General features: G+C 27.2%; 1 long non-coding RNA gene across 1 annotated transcript in view; it reads left to right on the forward strand.

Annotated features, from left to right (window-relative positions):
- The first annotated feature begins 4,527 nt into the window (after positions 1-4,527).
- Positions 4,528-13,757, forward strand: part of LOC100574534 — a 17,439-nt gene continuing 8,209 nt past the window's right edge. Inside the window, exon 1 of the long non-coding RNA XR_003840158.1 lies at positions 4,528-5,086. This is a non-coding gene — a long non-coding RNA (uncharacterized LOC100574534). The remainder of the gene's footprint in view (positions 5,087-13,757) is intronic.

Here is a 13,757-nt window from a genome sequence, read left to right on the forward strand (position 1 = left end):
TCAAAAAAAATATTATGGACATTTAAGGCATGTTTTATATTTTTATTTTTATTGTCATATCTAAGTTTTATTAAAAATAAAACAGAATTTAGTTGTTTCAAAGGTTGTATTTATATTATTCAATTACATAGAGTGATAAATGATCAATGTTGTTTTTTTAAATTTAAATGCATGTTTACAGTTTTCCTTTTATCTTGTATTCAATACTTTTTAACTATTGAGAATGTAAAATCAAGATATAGATACTTTTCTTGTGATATTTACACTGACTTTTATTATTTTTTATAAATGTAATCATAAATATTAACACCCATGTTTTGTTATAAATTGTATTAATTATGTAATTTTATTAATTACAATTTTAATAGTTAATATGTTTTGATATATATAATATATACCTATAACTATTTGGAGTAACTTCAGAATGAAATATAACATCACAATTTTAAACTTAAGATTATAAATATTTTAAACTCAGAAAAACCTATTTGATTGTGAAATAAAATACCATTCTATGTATTTAAATATTTTTAAAATTATAAGAATATGTTAATTATTTTGATAATAATAAAAAAAACTGCTGTATCCAGGGTTGTTGCTATTATAGACTATTTACCACTAGAATTCCTATTTTTGTCTTTTCTATGAAAACTTTGATAATATAATTTAGATATTTTAACAAAATCATATTATACTTTGGCAAATAATAATAATAAATAATTTATAAATTGATATTAAAAGAAATCTATTATTTGCTATTTTTGAATTTTTTATTAAATTGTTCATCCTGAAATAGAGTTACTATTTGTTAAGTAGTGACAGCCCTGAATTTATTAAATCGATTTAAAAGAATTTTGGTGTGCTTTTAATGATATACTTAAATTAAATTATTAATATTGTTTGTGAAGCAATAATAAATAACTAATTGGTACATTAATCAATTTTCTAGTTACAGAATATTTAATTGTATAAGATTAAAAATACTAGTGTGCTAGACACATATCATTTAAATCCCGTTTCTTTAAACAACATTGCTTATAATTATTCATTTGTCTATACACCATGTAACAGGAAGACCTTACAGATGAAATAACTTGATCTAATCAAAATTTTTAATTTTTTTTATATACAATTTATAGTCACTTCCACTACATGTATAATATATAAAAAAAGTATTTTATTTTTTAATACTGAAAATAAAAAAATTCAAAATAGCCAAATTGAAAATCTGATTATAAGAACAATTTTGATCGTGAAAATATTGATCCAAGTCAAGTAGCTTATTTTTTAGAATTTTTTAAAATATCAATATTTTGTTGAGTAATTTAGAACGTAGTAAATTTTTTCAAAATATTATTTTTGGAAATTTCCTGACATGAGTATATTTATTAAATAATTTATTAACCACATAATGTTCAAAATTGTTGTCATAAGTTTAAGTACCTAGCATCATTTTTTTTGTCAGGTCTTCCTGTTACACTGTATATATAAAATTGGACGTTATTGTCTATTATTATTAGAAGATTAATAAAAGTTCTTAAGCTCTAGTTGTTTTCAATAAAAGTGATATTAATAGATTACTTGAGACTTGGAGGATGTTTATAGGTTATATTTTCAACCACTAAATGTAGCTACAAGGTATAGCTCAAACATGATTTTTTTTTTTCAACACACAAAAAATAATTATAATTTTTGTTTATTTAAATGGCTGCCATTTGTTACATATTATATTACTATAAATAATCAGTAGGAATATTGCATAGATATACATTTTTTTACAAATATATATTTTAAAAACATCCTTGGAAAAACCAATTTTGGTTATCTTTCGTGAAGTGAACATCACAACAGATGATTGTAACAAATAAACCAAATTTTTCGTAGTACCTACTAGGTCATCTGTTTAATTCTCGATAAATAAAAACAAGGTGTTTTTGGTTTTCTATGGTTAAATGTGGTAAAATTAGTATTTTCCAAATCAACATTACACACATCACTATATTTATTGTTGATATGTTTTAATATTTCTGCTTCAGAATCCATATTATAGTGACATTTCACTGGTATGCATATACAAATTTCTAGAATAAAATTGCGTACATTTTTGAAAATCAGATGAGTTTTTACACACTTCAAATGTTTACTGTTAAAAACACAAAAGGTATATTATTATATTATGGTATTCTGCAATTGATTTCCAGCCAAATATTTTTACAAAATAATTATGTTGCACATAATAATGTAAAAAAAGAAGTGTCTTAAAAAGAAATTTAAAAAATATGAATTGATACTTTCTGTACCTTTACATACTATTAACCTATTTCTTGGTTAAATTTTTGGATATGATTAGAAGACGTAATTGGTTTGCTATAAAAAGTAACTATTTGACCATTTTCAGAATCATTGCATTGATACCTGCGTCAATATTCAAAACTTATCCCTGCAATTTAATGACAAAATTATTAAGTATAAACAATTATAGGATATAATTTACGGCCTTCATGGGTAGAAACAGAGGTAAAAATATTATAAAATTCAGCGATCTGATTTTAATTATTTATTTGTGTACAGTGAAACTTTCATATTACAAAGTCTCACGAACAACAAAAATTATTTGTAATATAGAGAATTTTGTTAAATTGAATTAAATAAATTTGGTTCTAATTTGGTTTGGTAATCAAACATATTTTACAAAAGTTTTACTGTTTGTGTACTATATAGCTTTCCCACCAGGCTTTCCACACACCAAAATTTGTATTATTCAGGTTTTTATTATGTGTAACCAATGACAATTCTATAAAAAAAGAAATAAAATATTAACTTTTTTCAGCTAAAAAAAATTTCTTATTTGAGCTAGCCTTTAATTTCAGTGGTTACATACAGTGGTTGAAAAAATAAGCTATAAACACACTTAAAGTTTCAAGGAAATCTATTCATAAAGCTTTTGTTAAAAATTGTTCAGTAGTTTATGTGTCTATTGATCACAGAGTAGGTACAGACAAATATACAGATATACTAACATCTATTTTTATGTATAAATATAAAGGTTTGTGATTTATGATGTATAATAGATTATTATAACTTTATTAATAAAATATGCTGAACAAAATTATTATGTATTTATATTTGTACAAATAAATTTAAGAGCTGTTTATTTTTCCTTCCTCACCACTATTTCCAACATTTTTTTCTAATTTGTTATTTATTTATTATTATTATTATTATTATTTTTTTTATGTAATACAGAAAGTTTCTTTCTTTGAATTGTTTTTGTAATTTATTTTGTACCTATTTTTATTTATTATTTTTATGAAGTTTAAGAGGACGCTATCCATGCATTTGTTGTCTCCGTCTTACACACTTATGACATAAAAAAATTCTATTCACTAGTTTCAATAGTGTGTTGTTAGTTTTTATATTAGAATGGATATGACTCGTTATAAAACTTTAAAATATAATTATAATTATATATAATTTAATATTGTCTATATAAGCGTCTATGTTTAAGCGTCGGCGATTTTTCATTTTTTTTAATTTTCAAGCGAAATATGATTATTTTTAATTTGTATTACTTCACATATCCATATAATATTGCTTGAAAATTAAAATATTGAAAAGTCGCCGTCGCACAGATAATGTTTTTATTATTATTGTTATTATTACCTAAAAGCTTAATTATAGGTTATTTCGTTCTAATATCAAAACTAACAGCATACTATTGGAACTAGTAAATTACAATAATTATAACATTTTTATAATAGCGAAAATTAAATATTTATTGATAAAATTTTATTCAAGGTTCCTTATAAGTTCTCCATTGATGAAAGCTCAAAAATACAAAAAATACATAGAAAAACGATTATTTTTTGTATGAATTCAATTTAAAATGTTCATATTATTTTTCTGTCGGAAATTCATAAAAGTTTTTTTTTCATAGCTGACATTAGACATTTTTATAAAAATTCCCCACGAATTGTTCTACCATAAAAATGTTTACCGGAAAGTAACATTAATTTTTTATGAGCTTTTGAATTTACAATATTGGATTTTCACCGTTAAATTAACGAATTTCCGTCTATCGATTTTTGATATTTTTGTAATTCAAAAACGAATAACCGTATATAGTGTTTGAATTGTTTGAAAATTTCATGAAATATTAAATTGTTGAAATATTTCAGTATTTCAATAACATTTGTTTTTACGTACATTTGTCTTCACCTTTACTAATGACCCATTAGTGATGATTGGGTTTGGGCAGCCCTAAGTGTTTTGGGTGTTAAAACCCCTCCTCCCTCAGCCATATTTATTTCAAAAACATAATGTTTATAATATGTCTATTGTTTATACACAAGATGAAACAGAAAGACTTGACAAAAAAAAAATTGATGCTACTTAGGTTTAGACACACAACATTTTCACCAAATGTTAAAATTACCATTTTCCATACATGGTAAAATTTTCAAACTATTTTGATTCTGTTTGAACTATTTATGAGAAATTTTAAAAAAAATGTAAATTATTTTTCAGTTAGAAATAAATAAAAGTTTTTCTTTTGATAGCTTAAAGTAAGAATTTTAATAGATGATTCCACACAAGTTTTTCTACCTATAACAAACAAAAAAAGTTTACTGGTGAGTTACGCTATTTTCGATCTTTATATATGTTTTTTTAACTATTAAATTTGATTATATATACACGTATGTTAGGCTGACTCAACGTATCCGCTCAGAATCGTTTTTCGTAGGCAATGATTTATCATTGAATTCTAATACAACATATCCATTACAACGACATGCTCGACTACTCACATTGTATTAATTTAGGTACCTAATAGAATCTAAAAAAACTTCGGCCCCTTTTAGTTAGTTTATCTAGCCTCGCTTATGAGCATAATAATATGTTACTTTTTTACTATGGTCTAGGGAATACGTGATAAAATAAAATGCACTTCACTTCATCGTCTACATCAAGTACCGTCATTGCACTCGTCGGTGGCAAAGTTGTCGCGATCAATCGTTGCGCGGACACGAGACAGCAATCACAACAATATTTTATTACTAACCAGGGACTGCAAGGCTGCAGTTGGGTAAGTTCTTGATTTATTTTAGGTCGTCAAGTTAAGTTATTTTAAAATAATTAAGTTAAGTTAAGTTAAAAGTTTCTTGTATTTTTTTTCGTTAATTTTGAAAAAAAATAATTTAACATACCTAGTGTAAAGTTGAAATTGGCTAATTTGCAAAAATAAAAAAATCCAGACACAATGGTTTATTAAATAATTTTTCTTTACGGCCAAGAAAATTACTGGGGAAATTTAAAATGATACATTAAAGTAAAAACCTCATTCAAAAATTTGCATTATTATTTGGACGAAAATTAACTTAATTTAGATACCTACTTTTGAAATAAAATTAACTTGAAGTTAACACGTTAATCTAGAAAAAAGTAACTTTATTTTAATTTTTAACTTGTAAAATTGTGTGTAGTAAGACACTTTGTGTAGTACGAAATACTAACTACTAAGTTTGGAATGCGAAATTAAAAGTGTGTAATGGCCTGTAATAACTTGTAGGTAACTTTTTTTAGTTTTTTCTTCATTAATTGAAAAATTATTTGATCTTACATTGGGTAATAAATAGATTAATTAATTAATTTTAAATATTAATAACAATAATAATTAATAGTTGCATAGTTGCAGATGCTTAAGGTCAATTAAAAAAAAATATTTATAGGTACCTAATAATAATAAATCAAATTATATTTAATTTTAACTTCTTTTTTCGCCACTGTTGGCAAATTCGTCTGAAATTATTTCGTCATTACTAGGCCCCTACGTCAATGTCTCGATATTTGTTGAAAAATATTAAAAATACATAGGTAGGTACAATTTATTTTTATTTTTATAAGCATTTAAACTTTAAAGTTCGATTTTTGAAAACATTTATCAAATTTAAAAATGTTTTTGTAGTTAATGGCTTATAAAATGTTCAACTTTGAAAGCTAAGGATTGAAAACTTAAAACAAGGTTCCCACGTAAGTAGGTTATTCTGTGACAAAAATATCTCTAAAATATTAAAAAAAATTGTTTTTTATAATTATTTTATGTTCTAATTTGGACGAAATTACATATTAAATAACCACGAACAACTATTTTAGTTATTTTGTTATAATTTTATAATATTAATTCAACTTAACAACTACTAATTTTATTTAATAGTAATAGTAGTATTAATAGTAAGTATATAATAACAAAATAAATATAATATAAAATATCCATAGACCTATAAACTTAGGTCTATGAAAATATCCACACTGATAAACCGTTTCCGCAGTCCGCTCAGAACTGTTTTTTGGATACAATGATTTTATATCATTGAATTTAAACTTAATACTATCCGGCATCCATTATACTGCGGTAACCACTTGTAACCTACTGTACAGCCGAGCGACATCCACTTGCCCAAATTTTAAATGTTATTGTTGTGTGTTTGCTGATTTTGTAATATTTACTTCACTATTGGTTGTTTAAAATAGTAAGGTTGGCTAAGAAAATCCGAGAGAGAACAAGGAAATACTTTTAGAAAAATCGAGTTAGAGCAGATTAATGATTGACCTATGTTTTTCATCAATTGTGTCTCAGTTATAGAGTACTTAATAGAAAATAAGTAATACATTATGGGTATTTATTTGTACTTAAATTAACTACTAAACACATTACACATTGAATCTTATAAGTTTTCTGAGAAAATTGTAGATGAAGAAAGGATGCAATTCTCATTTATTAAAACATTGGTACAAATGTACAATGGTACCATATTTAAGTTTTACATTTTAAAAAGATAAGATTGCAAGGGCTGGTCAAGCTGCCCCCGTATGCCCCTGTACTTAACTTACAATATTAATAAGTACATTTTTAAACACTGAAATTACGAATTTGTAAGGCTTGAACCTATACAATAATTGTTGTGTGAACATAATTCGGAATTAATATTCGTGTTATCATTTGGATGTTCCGTATTATTCGTAACCAATAATTTACGAGGTACATTACGTTTTTATTATATTATTAAGTTAGGTTAGGTTTGATATGGACAAACCTAAACAGATAGTTTTTTCTATATAGGTAGCGTTTGAACGCTTCTATACGAGTTTATTTTTTAAGAAAAATCAACTATTTTGTTTGAAAAAAGTGCCTTACTTACTTGAAACACTTGAAATTATGATGATTAAAAATAGCTTGACCCAAACAACAGTAGTTTTCTTCATATTTTTTGTTTCAAAGTTCAAATCATCAAAATTCATAAAGTTTTATAAATTTAAACTGTATAGGTAATATAATATTAGCAACACTATGATAGGTTGTGATACGTACCTACTGTGGATTTAAATATGAATACGTGCCGTGAAACGGATGCAAAAAAAATCTCAAACTCAAACGGTTTCAGTTATGATTTATGAGTTATGATTACCATAAATTATTAATACATTTGAACTCAGATAAAACCTACTCTTATCGCCAAAGGCCGAACCGAACAATAATACATAATATTTTATTTAACCACCACTGAACTGAAGTTTAATTAAGTTTATTAATATTGCCATGCATCGTCTATCACTAAAGATAAAATCCTTGTCTTGATAAACGAGAGTCTCTAAAATATATTATAAACAATGTAAATATAATGATAAATTAATTGAACTAATAATAATTCGAAATATACAATATGATATAGTTTATAGTTTTTTTTACAAAATTAGTTCATTGTTCAATAACCATCTCTTTATTAACAACTTAAAAATTATAAATGTTTTGTATAATCTTAAACCAGTTATCACTACTTATCATATAGCTGTTATAATATTGGTTATAATTAGGGCTGGGAATACAATGCCGTATAAATCCCTAAAAAATGCCCTTAAAGAAAATGCTTTAATGCTCTAAAAATGTTTTTTTCAAATTTATATAAGTTTTTTGGCAGGATACAAATTAATTATTTTTCTGACCATAGCAATCAACAAAAAATTTTACTTCCAAAATCTAATAAAAAACTTTTTTCCGCAATCGGATTTTGTGTAAGGTAGCCCCTAGAAACCGACGCCTAATTAATATAATTACGTATCTAACCATTTTAGAACTTACGTCGAACAAAATCATAAGCGGCTCTACATGAAATAGGTATGTTATTAATCGGCTACTGCATTCTCACAAATGCATGTTAAGAACAGGTTTGTGAAAAACAAGGCGCTTGACTTTTCACGGAGTGTAGAAATTAAATAGGTCAATACCAAATATCGGATTGTGCGGGAGTTTTTAACTTTTTACTACAATCCAGAGGTGTATACATGATTTCTGAAAGGGTGGGGGAGATCAAAAAAATTAAACGACATAGCTAATAAATGGGAGGGGAAAATTGGAAAATCCCCCACCCTCTCAAAACTTTTCACTTAGGTAGTAAAATATTTAACAATAATGAACGATGAGTCGATGAATATAATTTGAATATAATATAATTTATTCAAAATTCACTTCAAACACAATATAGAAGATTATCCTCTCCAAAGTCAATAGAGGGGGGGTGGTCGAACCCCTCGTTCCTCCCTTGTATACGTCACTGCTGTGACCCATATACTTTTTTGACAAATGTTGAGTGAAGTAACAAATTACGATTTGCGTGATTGTGTGAAGTATACTGATAATAATATCTTTTTTATTTAAAATAAAGTAATCATATTAATTAAATGGTTACAATATGATATAATATTTATTATAATATTTGTGATTAAATAATTGTTTTCAAATTAGTTATTCTACAAAAAATCGAACTAAAATATTAAGTGCTCCTGTAATTTGAAGTACCTATCTTATAAAATAATAATAATAAATAAATAATTAATTATAATAATAATTTATCAAAATTATATTTAATCTATCAAAGGTGATATTATATTTGAAGTTAGTAGGTACTTTGGAGTTTGGAATCTATATTTATAAATTAATTTAAAATTATAATTTTCACGTCCTAAGTTTTTTGACATTATATGTAAAAATAATAACTACGATGAAAACGAATTTGTAGGTAACAATTATTTTAACATCATAACTGATATGATTTTGGGCTAGGTACACATATTTTGATTTTCTGACTCTAAACCAAAAAAACATTTTGCGTAACGTTTTCGTTGGCATGGTTACTTATTAGTTATTAGTGATATTATTATTGATATTAATACATATTTATAATTCTTAGATTTTCTTCGAATTGGAAAATATCTAGTAAATATAATATCTTGTCTTTAATAATTTTTTTTATGAAACCTGAAGCCAGTACAGTGAATCTCACTTTTTTTACTATAGCAGCGCTCCATGTGAGCAAAATAGTGTCGTAAACTCGCAAATCGCAATTCGAGCGACTGTTTAAATCATATGGATACGATATAATAATGGATCTGTGTAATATGTATCTAGATGACGCAAGTTTTTATAAATGTTATCTACTGATTGGATTCTAATAAAATAATTAAAATAGTTTTAATACAAACAATATCCAAGAACACAAATAACAAAGTTAACAAAAATGTTTAATAATAATAACATATTAGTGTACCTATATAATAAACATATTATAAAATATCTATGTGGTCACTAATTTTGACAATTTCTTTATAGTGGTGTTTAGGTTTTTATTATTTTGATTAATGATTTTGAATATATGTGTATTGTCTCATCCTCATTATAAGGTAATGTACTGTATACTTGTTAAATCCTGCACCAGATTCCCAAGTATCAACTACATCCTCTTTCTCAAAGTGGTAACGGCATACTTTAGAATTAGTTTTAAAACTAACATTTAAAACTTTTTCCGACTCATTCCTTAAAAGAGAAGTTTTAGGAACACCAAAAAAACTAATTTTTAAATCCTTATAAGGACATAAAGGCACACAACATGCCATTTTGATTATTATACTGTAGAAAATAACCAAAATTATAGCAATATAGTTGATTATTAAATTATAATAACATAGTAAAATATCAAATGATAATTAATATTATGTTTAAACTGTTTAAAATATTCAGTGGCGCAACTAGGGCTAAAATTTTGGGAGGGCTGTAGCCCCCACCTGATATTAAATAAAAAATAACCCGTGGGGGTGATGCCCCCACGCCACCATATATATTCACATAAGAATATAAAAAGTGGTACAAAAAAAAATATTTATTTACTCAAATTTAATTTTTCACAATAACAATATACAATATCTATGGTAATCAAAATAAAAATCCCCGGACTACGATATTAGTTTTTATTAGTTTATTACTCACAGATATGTCATAAAAATGATTGAGCAAATATTTTTTAAACATTATAATTAGTGTAAATATCACATTAATAATATTTAATTACAAATATATACTTATAGTATAGGTATAAACTGTACATGTTAAATATCATTGAAAAAATTAAAAATCAAGTAGAGATTTAAGAAAAATTAAATTAAAAAACAAATCTATGTTCAAAGTTTAAATATATAGGTAGGTAGATAGGTAATATAGGCACCTAACCTATATTAAATACAATTTAACTTAGGTATTTCCTAATATTTATAGTATAATTTTCAGGCGTTAACAATAATAATATTTTTTATATTATGTATTATAATATTATATCCCCAAAATAAAATATTATATTTCCAAATAATATTTTGAGGATAACCAAAATGTCAATATTAATAATAATTATTATTATGAGAAGTCGATTTTACTAGTTTTATTTATAGATACAAATAATTATCAAATAAATAATCAATGAATATTAGGTACGTAATTTTTTAAAAGACTATTAACATAATTTGTTGCTTAAAATCATGATATAAAACAAAATAATATTATCGTTATACTTTAATTTTTTTAATGAAAAGTAGGTATACCATACTACCAATAAGTATAATATAGTTGTAATTAAATATTAATAATATGATAATTATTACACTAATTAGATTTAAAAAAATAATTGATCAATCAATTTCATGTACCTAGTTGTCAGTAACATTGTAGTCTGGGGGTTATTTTTCCTAGATTCAGGGATTTTTTTCCGGGGATTTTTATTTCGAAATTCACTTTTTCTATACTTATGTTTAGTGCATATTCATTAAAATTATGTACCTATAATAATCTTACCAATAAACCGACATAAATCGTTTTCTTCAAACAAATACAGGCATATACAGCTAATGATATTCACCATATTTATCATATCCTATAGGCAATATAAAATAATTGTAAGGTTAAAATACAAATTAGATAATTACATTTCCCCCCCCCCCCCCAAAAAAAAAGTAAGAAATCCAGTTTAATTTTTAAAAATGTATTTATATTTTGGGAAACAAATGGATAATTTATTTTGCGAGGGCTATTACAAGTTTTGGGAGGCTAAGCCCCTCCAGCCTGGCCCCCCTAGTTGCGCTTATGATTATATTTAGATATCAGTTCTGCCATGTTAGAGTATGATATTTAAGTATACAGTTTTAAGCGGGTAAAAGTAGTCTGCATAGTCTTAAATTTCTCCACTAACAGCGCTATAGTATTAAAAACAGCTGATTGCTAGATTCATATTGACGGTCGTCGGATAAGCCATTTTACCGTAGTCGATGGGCAACCTACTATCTTAAATCGTGAACAACAACAACAACACATGGCTAACACGTCTATCAGTTTTTGAACGAATAAAGTGTTGCACGATATAAAGAAAAAAAGGCAAATTCCCGGTACGTGGCAGCACGTTTAAATTCTAGAAATGTCGGATGTGGTTTTATCATCTCCCATGAGAGCCTATGTTAAATGAAATATGATTCCCTTCTGTTTGTTCTGTGATAGAAGCGAAACTCGATCAGCTGATTGGGGTTTGGTTACCTATGATCTGAAGTCTGAACCTACGAAAAACATGACAACGGTTCCACGCACCAACATGATGTTAGACCCATGGTTACCATTATTATGAAAACGGTTCCAAGACTATGGCGGGATACGTTACGCGGGGTCGGCTTGTTTACCATTCCCCATTTCACGTATGCCACGCCCCCCTGGAACCATGTTCAAGGCCACAATCGCATGATTCGACCAGCTCACGGAGTTTCGTACCCCTGGTAGTATTTGGGATGGACTGAAGCGTTTCTCAACCTGGGGGTCGCAATTCGCAATCGATCCAATGGGAAGTACAGTGCCTGACCCCCTATGCGATGGCTATGCGTTCTGTGATTGGCCGACAGTCATCGCCGGCCGTCGTTGATCGTCGGCGCCGGTGCTGGCGGCAGTGCTTACGCTCCCACCAATGTCTGAAATGCGCGAAAAAAACGTGTTTTGGTCGGGCCACCGGTTCAATCTAAATCTGAACGGAGTATACTTACTATTAATTATGACAAAATAAATAGGTATGTCAGCAACTCGTGATACGCATGTCTGTGACGTAAGCATTTCTCAAACAGGCTGAGCGTTGGTGTGGTGGTGGAGTCTTCGGCGGCGGCGGCTATTGCGGAAGTGACGGCGGTGGACCAATGAGAACCGGAGAAATGCTTACGTCACAGTACAAGGCTGGGTGGAGGGTGGGTGCGCAATTTGTTTCTAAACCGGTAATATTGCTGACATACCTATTTATTTTGTCATGCTATTAATATGGGAGCCAGTAAGTTGAATCAATATTATACAATTATAACAAAATAAGTAATAACTAAAATCGTTGTTCTTGGTAATTTAATATTATGTAATTTCATCCAAATTTGAATTTAAAATAACTATAAAAATTGTGCTTATATATTTTTTAGTTATTTTGGTTACAGAGTTAACTACTTACGTGGAACCTTGTTTTAAATTTTGAACCCTTAACTATAAAAGTTGAACATGTTATGAATTTTTAACTACAAAATCGTTTTTAAATTTTATAAATGTTGTCAAAAATCGAACTTTATATATCTACTTATAAAAAATAATTATGCCTATTGTAATAAAGTCACACTATGTATTCTTAATTTTGAATACGTCAGTCGTCAATAACCCAAAAAATGTTTGTTGAATACCTATATTTGGGAATTTACGTATTCATAAAACCTTTTTCATAAGCATACAAGGTATGGGAGCAGTTTGGGATACACCGGGTGTAGCTGCTACCTGTAGACTTGGCGCGAGCAGGTGGTTCGTGGTGTGTTAGAGTGTTGCAGTCAGTTGCGGATCTAGGATTTTTTTATGGGGGGTGCTAAAGTTAAGGTCTCATATTCAGGTATTATGTATAGATACTCCATATATACTGATGGCAAGACTTTTTTTTAGTCCTCAAAATGAATGTGCCTAATATTTCAACTTTAAAAACAACACTATTTAATATGGTACCTACCTATAAATTCACTTTTGCTACGCCCTGCGTTTTTTTTTTTTTTTTGAAACATACGTATTTCGACGAGTTAAGAACGATGGTGCAAAAATAAATTGTGGAAACCATTATTTTGGATGTTATATTCTTCCAAAGTTGGGGATTTTACATATTTACATGCATACGCACAACATCGTACTTTACTGTCGCTGGGGCTATAAAGAATTTTGAATTTTTTTTTACGCATTTTAACAAGTTAAAAATGATAGTGAAATCAGTAGTATATTTATGTTTCACCGGACATCCTTTTTTCAATTTGTTTGATTTAAGCACGATTAAAACGATAGTGAAGTCAGAATTTTCCGGTCGAACTTAGTTCTGAAGTTTTAGCTATTTGAAGTC

The sequence above is a fragment of the Acyrthosiphon pisum genome, unplaced genomic scaffold, assembly GCF_005508785.2.
Source record: "Acyrthosiphon pisum isolate AL4f unplaced genomic scaffold, pea_aphid_22Mar2018_4r6ur Scaffold_21966;HRSCAF=25449, whole genome shotgun sequence".
In the NCBI taxonomy this organism is placed as follows: Eukaryota; Metazoa; Arthropoda; class Insecta; order Hemiptera; family Aphididae; genus Acyrthosiphon; species Acyrthosiphon pisum.